Raw genomic sequence first — 7716 nt, 5'->3', positions numbered from 1 at the left:
GTCTTTATGCTAAAGTTTCTCTCCATCGTATGAATGTCATCCTTGATTTAACAGTTACACCCACCCATCTTTCTCCAAGCTTCCCATATCTCACAGATTCTTGGTAGTCTCGCATATTTAGGTATCAGTGTTTGTCATCTTGGAACCAGGGCTGAGTACTGGATACCATTTCCTAATTATTCTATGTTTTTAATTGCTGATGTAAGTTTAACTATCTTCCTGATGAAAAACGAACATTATGTTGAACATCTGTTTCCACACTGTGAGTAATCTAATCTATTTCTAGCGATCAGAAGTCCTGAAACACTCGTATTTTTCAAATCAACATATTTACAGATGTTATTACACACCTCTGGAACTGCATTATTTTCCGTTAATGTGACATATGCAAAACAGATGACCTAACTCTATTTACTGAATGCTTGTAACTAACACTAATTATGATTTCATCATTGGTTGCCTGGAGAATCAAAATGTCTATAAATAAATGGTTATTTTCGTTGCCTTGGTTGTGCAGCAGCGAGAAGGTTAATCTCAAAAAGAATACTCCAACCACCAGAAGATGGGGCAACCAGTTATTCTGCTGATAAAAGGCATTTATTACCCAATGCTCGTGGCCATTGGAATTCCTGGTAAGCATTTCTAAGTCATTTGTTCCTTGCCACTTGTTGGATAATGTCAAATGATATAATTTTTTGAACAATGCATGTAAACATTATCAACCTGCACTCTCTTTCTCTTTCCAGCAAACACCTTGACAATTGTGATTCTTTGCAGGGGAAACTGCAGCCTTTCCAAGTGTATCTCCGTCTATATGTTGGCCATGGCAATAGCAGATCTACTGCTCATGATCAACAATGTGCTGTTATACCATATCATCAGTTATAATTTTCCCCTGTCATTCCTGTCACTCACTTCAATATGTAAGTTACTTCTATATATAGCACCTGTCGCAATTGATTTGTCCATTTGGTTCACCGTTTCATTTACATTTGACCGATTTGTAGTGATCTGCTGGCAAAAGTTTAAGGCGAGGTATTGCACCAAGAGAACTGCAGTTCTGGTTATAACAACCCTCTTTGTTGTGATTATGTTCAAGAACATTCCCATCTTATTTGCCTATGAACATCAGCGAGTAATTCACAAGCTGCAGTGGGGGTGTCAAACACGTGTAGCATTTTTCTCCTCACCCCCAGGGGCTGCGTTTGCCTGGTTTCACACTGTGTGGGTCATCTGGCTTCCCTTTACATTAATTGCCTTGTTCAATTCTATGACAATCAAACATGTCTTGATTGGCAGCAGAGCACGGAACAGTCTGCGAGGTACCCACGGTGAGAATCATCGAGATCCAGAGATGGAGAACCGAAAGAAATCCATCATTTTCCTTTTTGCTGTATCAGGCTCTTTCTTACTGCTGTGGCTGACGGCGGTGATTAGTTTTGCTACAACTAGAATGGTAAACAGCATTTACTACAGAGGTGATTTCAGAAATCCTGGGTATATCGCCACCGAAACTGGAACCATGCTAAAATTTTTGAGCTCCTGCCCAAACACATTTATTTATGCTGCAACACAAAGGAAGTTCAGGGAGGAGCTGAAGAAGGTGGTGAAAGCTCCATTGTTTCTAATTTTAAGTGTAATCCAAAACCGAGCAAATGCAAAGTAGCCTCTGTTTGGAATATTTGGTCTCAGTTTTGTTTCCCTTGCTGATCTGGCCTGGAACCTGATTTTCTTTAATCTGATAGTAACCTGATGAATTTCTGGACTGCAATCCGACCTCTCTCATATATCAATGTAATGCAGAGTCTCCTTGAGCATTGCTATGAATCTACGTGGCTTCTTGATTCTTATTCCAACACTGAGACCACTGGAGCTTGAGAAAGGCTCAGGGAGAGCTCTAGTGCCACAGTGGTAGTGTCCCTGCCTCTGAGCAATGTGACAATGCTGTCACATTCAGAGTTATTTTGTCCAGTCTTTTTTTGAAGAGAGGTTGCAAGGCAGACATGTGGAGCTATCTGTAAGAAAATAAACGAAGTGTGAGGCCTTTGGGAGTGTTTTTTATGATAATGTTGGAACAATGGAAGCAGCCTGGGCATAGCCAGCTCTCATAGAGCAGCCTTTCTACTCTTATTTCGTGTTTAGGTTTGGTATTAAGAAAAAGGTATTGGATATTAAAAGCTTTGGTATCTTCAGTGAATAACTCCTATCTGTTATACTCTCTGAATTCTCTCTTGTGTGTTCTTTGCCTCCTGGATTAGAAAACTTTATGTGAGAATCCTTGTCTGAATGTTCCTTTTTTGCCAGGAGGTGTGTTTATGGGATGGTTACTATATTGGAACTATAGTGTTACTGTATCTATTATTCAGCGATGTTTTTCAATAGTTAAGCTGTTCTAAATTCCTCTTTCCTTTGTTTGTAGTTTAACAGCAGTGTTTAAATACATTGTTTTGCTGAACATCGAGGCTTTTGACCAGTTGCATCGCATTTGGAAAACGGCATTTCACATCTACCTTTAAAATGGGAAAACATGAGGTTCTCGGCTTCTTTCTTAAAATATTTTGAAGGGGCCTGGCCTGGTCCAAAACAGCCAGGAGCCCCCAGGTTTCCATTTGTACCTGCTTCAGGGGTGAGTCATCCTGTTTCAGAGTATCTCAGTTGGGAAAATATTTACATAGTGCTTCAGAGGCCTGGGTTCAACAATATTTATAAAAGGCTTCAGGGCAAAGCTCATGGGTTTAACGATCCTTCGGTAGCTAGTTTCTCTTTGAAACAAGTTAGTTTCTATGGAGCTCTTCAGCACCCTCTACCAGGGCCCTTGTGCACAGTCAGACATTGAGTGTCAATCTGCATTGAGTGTCACAATATTTCTGGATAATGAGACCATTGTTCTCCCATCTGAGAGAGATGACCGCTCATCAGCTTTAACCTGATGTTGAGAAGGTGGGGCTTCCATGGTGACCTCATCCGATGCTATTGTCATCATTCCACATCACAGACCAGCCATTCAGCCAACTGAGCTAACCAACACCTGAGCAGTGTGCACAGTCTACAAGGTACGCTGTAGAAATTCGATAAGTATCAGCATCTTAACAGCATCTTCCAAATCCAAGGCCAATTCCATCTAGTAGTACAGGGTGGGGGTGGGGGGAAGCAGAAGATACATGGGAACACCCACCTCCCGCAAGTTCCCCTCCAAGCCATCCTGACTTGGAAAAGATATTGTGTCACTGTCGCTGAGTCAAAATCCCAGAATTCCCTGGGACTGTGGCGGTTCAAGAAGGCAGCCCACGCCACCTTCTCAATTGGCAACTGGCGACGGGTAATAAATGCTGACCCAGCCAGCGATGCCCATGTCCCACAGGTGATGGGAAACAATGGTCAGCATTTCTAACGTGTGCTACCTTTTAGTGAGGAATTACACAACTCTATCTTAATTGTGACAAACCAACAGTCAGGTCAAAATTTGTTACTTGATGCTTTCAAAAAGGTGAAACATAAAGGTTAAACAAAACATGTTTAAAAAGTGGAGCAGGTAACAGGCTCAATATGAAACACATCTTTTTTCATGATATTAACCAGCTGAAACAGAATGCAAGGCAGATGTGCAGAATCAAGAATGTTACCTGAGGTACACGGCCACGAAGCAGGTTTATTCACAGTCTTTATATCAGAGAGTGACAGGAATCTCCTAAATTTGAGTCTTTAAAGAAAAATAACAATTTATTTTCTTGACTCTAATAGTGAACACTAAATAAGAACTAGTCACAAATCCAAGCCCCGTTTTCTGAACTACTCAGTATCTGACCCCAAATCTTTAAATAAAATGCTGTTCCAATAAGACATTTATTAAACATTACATTAACTTAATCTCAAGGCCACACAGTCTCTGTCTGCTCTTCTGTGTTCAATCTTCTGTCTCTGATTTCCCTGGGTCATCTGCTTCCTTTCTTTTTACTGGAAGTAGGTCCTCCACGAAAAGGTACATTGATACACAGTGTTTTCTAATTCCTTTGAGAGCGAGATGTGCAATGGGCAGTTTGCTCTCTGGCTCTATGTAAATTAGCTGTCTGGCTCTATGGCCGTTAGCTGTTTGGCTCTATGGGAGTTAGCTGCCTGGCTCTAAGGGAGTTAGCTGTCCAACTCTATGGCCGTTAATTGTCTGGCTGCATGGCAGTTAGTTGTCCGGCTCTATGGCAGTTAGCTGTCCGGCTCTGTGGCAGGTGCTCTGCAAATCAGTGGCAGTTGCTCTCCCTCACCAATTTTCAAAATGCCTTCACTTTTTTATACTCCCCATCCCATTGGTCAAATGTTGCCAAACAATAAATTTAAACACAATTGGATTTTAGTATCCTGGGCATAATTCAAACTAATTGATTAAATTCCCATTTTTGTCAAAACAGCAACCAAAACTTGGGTATCCATTTTACAGCTATTTGTTATGTGTATCTATTTTGGGAACAGAGCTGAAAATGTGTTGCTGGAAAAGCGCAGCAGGTCAGGCAGCATCCAAGAAGCAGGAGAATTGACGTTTCGGGCATAAGCCCTTCTTCAGGAATCAGATTCCTGAAGAAGGGCTTATGCCTGAAACGTCGATTCTCCTGCTTCTTGGATGCTGCCTGACCTGCTGCGCTTTTCCAGCAACACATTTCAGCTCTGATCTCCAGCATCTGCAGTCCTCACTTTCTCCTCCTATTTTGGGAACAGCCTGTTTGCCATCCTTTCCATTCAGAAAGTTGAACCTGCACTTGAACTTCACTTCAAACTTCAGGAAACGCTTTCTCTTTTCGAGTGAACATATATGCCTTCAACTTCATAACAGATACGACAGTGGAAAATATTGCAAAGATGATCAGTGTGGATAAGAACAAATATATTCCACTGGAAAGGCAGAAACATAGGCACATGGGAATGTACCTGTGAAATCCATATTCAGTTGTAACTAAGGCCAATGCCTGTACACTGAATCTTGCCAAATAGTGAGAGTTGGAGGGAAGTTAAAAGTAGCAAGGACAGCCTCTGCCCACTGTTTGGGTGGAGTTTGCACTTTCTCCCCATGTCTGTGTGGGTTTTCTCCGGGTGCTCCGGTTTCCTCCCACAGTCCAAAGATGTGCACGTTAAATGAAATGGCCGTGCTAAATTGCCCATAGGGTTCAGCGATGTGTCGGTTAGGTACATTAGTCAGGGATTAATAGAGATTAATAGGATAGGGAAATGGGTCTGGTTGGTTTACTGTTCAGAGGGTCGGTGTGTGCGTGTTGGACCAAAGGGACTGTTTCCATGCTGCACGAATTCTATGATTCTATGAAAATTCAACAGGAATCTGAAGCAAAAGTAAATTATTCTGCTGACACTTTGATGGCTTAATTCATCCCTAATAAATGACTGAGCTTCTTGGGAATGATGAAATTGTTGATCATAACATTGCCCACAGGTCAGACATGACCTTCAATCCCAAGATGAAGAACAAGACCAAATCTTTAAGATGAAGGAGAGAAAATAACGAATAAATCAGTTAAACCCAAAAAAAGGTGAGTCTAAGTCTGAGTGAGGTAATGTTCATATTCACACTTTCAGCAATAAAATAGAGGAATGATTGTTTTTCATTGCTCATTACCAGGCAGAGGGTGTCACCGGCTATAATCAGCATTAATTGCACATTCTCTTATTGCCCAGTGGACAGCTAAGTGTTAACCACATTGCTGTGGGTCTGGAGTCCTGACTAGGCCTGAGCAGGCCTGGACACCAGTTTCCTTCCCTAATGGGCATTAGTAACCCAGAGGGGTTCCTCCTAACAATTGTAAACTCATGTAGTCATACAGCACAGAAACTAACCCTTCGGCCAACCGGTCTCTGCTGACAATAAACCCAAACTAAACTAGTCCTACCTGGCTGGGCTTGGCCCATATCCCTTCCAATCTTTCTTATTCATGAATTTATCCAAATGTCTTTTAAATTTTGTAATTGTCCCTGCATCCACCACTTCCCCTGGCAGATCGTTCAACACTGTTAAAAAATGTCCCTCATGTTTTGTTTAAATCTTTCCTCTCTGACATTAAAACAATATGCACCCGGTCTTGAAATCCATCACCCTAGGGACCAGTCACCTGCCTTTCACCTTACCTGCACCTCTCATGATTTTATAAACCTCTAAGATCACCCCTCAACCTCCTATGATCCAGTGAAAAAAGTCCCAGCCTATCCAGTTTCTCCTGATTTAAAAAATCTTCCATTTGTGGTAACATTGTGGTAAATCTCTTCTAAACCCTCTCCAGCTTAATAAAATCCTTCCCAGAACAAGGTGACTAGAATTGTGCACAGTACTCCAGAGTGGCCTCACCAATGTCTGTGCAACTCAACATGATGTACCAATACTCAAAGCTCAGAGCAATGAAGGAAAGCATGTTAAACACCTTCTTAACAACCCTGTCTACCCGTGACACAAAGAATTATCGACCTGAACCCGTGGGTCTCTCTCTGTTCTACGATGCTGTCTAAGGCCCCACTTATAGTTTGTAAGTCCTGCCCCTTTGTTTGTTTTTCCAAATGCAATACCTCACATTTGTCCAAACTAAACTCCTTTTGCCCCTCTCCAGCCCATTGAACTATTTGATGAATATCTCAATGTAATCTAAAATGACCGTCTTCACCAGTCTTGGTGTCACCCACAAACTTAATAAGCAGGCCGTATATATTCTCATCTAAATCTTTTGTGCAAATGACAAACAGCATCAATTCCAGTGGGATACCACTGGTCACAGGCCTCCAGTCTGAAAAACAACCTCCCCCCATGACTCCCTGTATCCTACAGTGAAGGCAATTCATATTCAATTGGCAAGCTCCCCCTGAATCTCATGTGATATTACTTTGCTAATTAGTCCACCAAGTGAAAGGCTCTTATAAAGTCCAAGTAAACAATGTTTACTGCTCTGACTTAGCAATCTTCTTGGTCTTGTGAATCTCGTCTACCCCCACTCTGCCTTCTCCTCCTACCCAGAGGGCATGTCTGTGGAGGAGGCAGTGACAAGGTTATGCCTGTACTCACTGGAATGTAGAAAGAAGAGAGGAGACCTTATTGAAACATACAATATTCTTAGGGGACTTGAGAGAGTAGATGTGGAGAGATTGTTTCCCCTTTTGGGAGAGTCTAGGAATAGAGGTTATAATCTAAGAACAAGGTGTCATACCTTTTAGACAGAGATGAGCAGCAATTTCTTCTTTCAGAGGGCAGTGAATCTCTGGAATTCTTTACTGCAGCGGGCTGTCAAAGTTGGGTCATTAAGTATATTCAAGGCTGAGAGAGACAGATTTTGATCAGGAAGGGAATGAAGAGTTCTGGAGAACAGGCAGAAAAGTGGAGTTGAAGCTTGTTAGATCAGACATAATCTCATTGAGGTGATGGAGATTACATGAAAGGACAAGTTACCTACTTTTGTATCTAATTTGGATTTTAATATCTGTCATTTCCTTATTTTTCAACATATATTCCCCAAATATATTATCCAGAAAACCAGGTCATGAAAATATTGCGTTTATGTTCAATAATGCCGATAGATACACTTACTATCTGTTGTTACATTTCTCACTATTTTGTTTGTCTGCTAAACAATTTTCCCTTCTTTATGAGCCATTTTAAAAACAAAATCCTTGCCATGTTCCAACTCTTTTACATTCTTCTTACTTTGGCAATGAATGTGTTTTCAATGTTTGAATTCTTCA

This window comes from Chiloscyllium plagiosum, chromosome 46 (genome assembly GCF_004010195.1).
Source record: "Chiloscyllium plagiosum isolate BGI_BamShark_2017 chromosome 46, ASM401019v2, whole genome shotgun sequence".
In the NCBI taxonomy this organism is placed as follows: domain Eukaryota; kingdom Metazoa; phylum Chordata; class Chondrichthyes; order Orectolobiformes; family Hemiscylliidae; genus Chiloscyllium; species Chiloscyllium plagiosum.
This window is presented reverse-complemented; position numbering follows the sequence as displayed.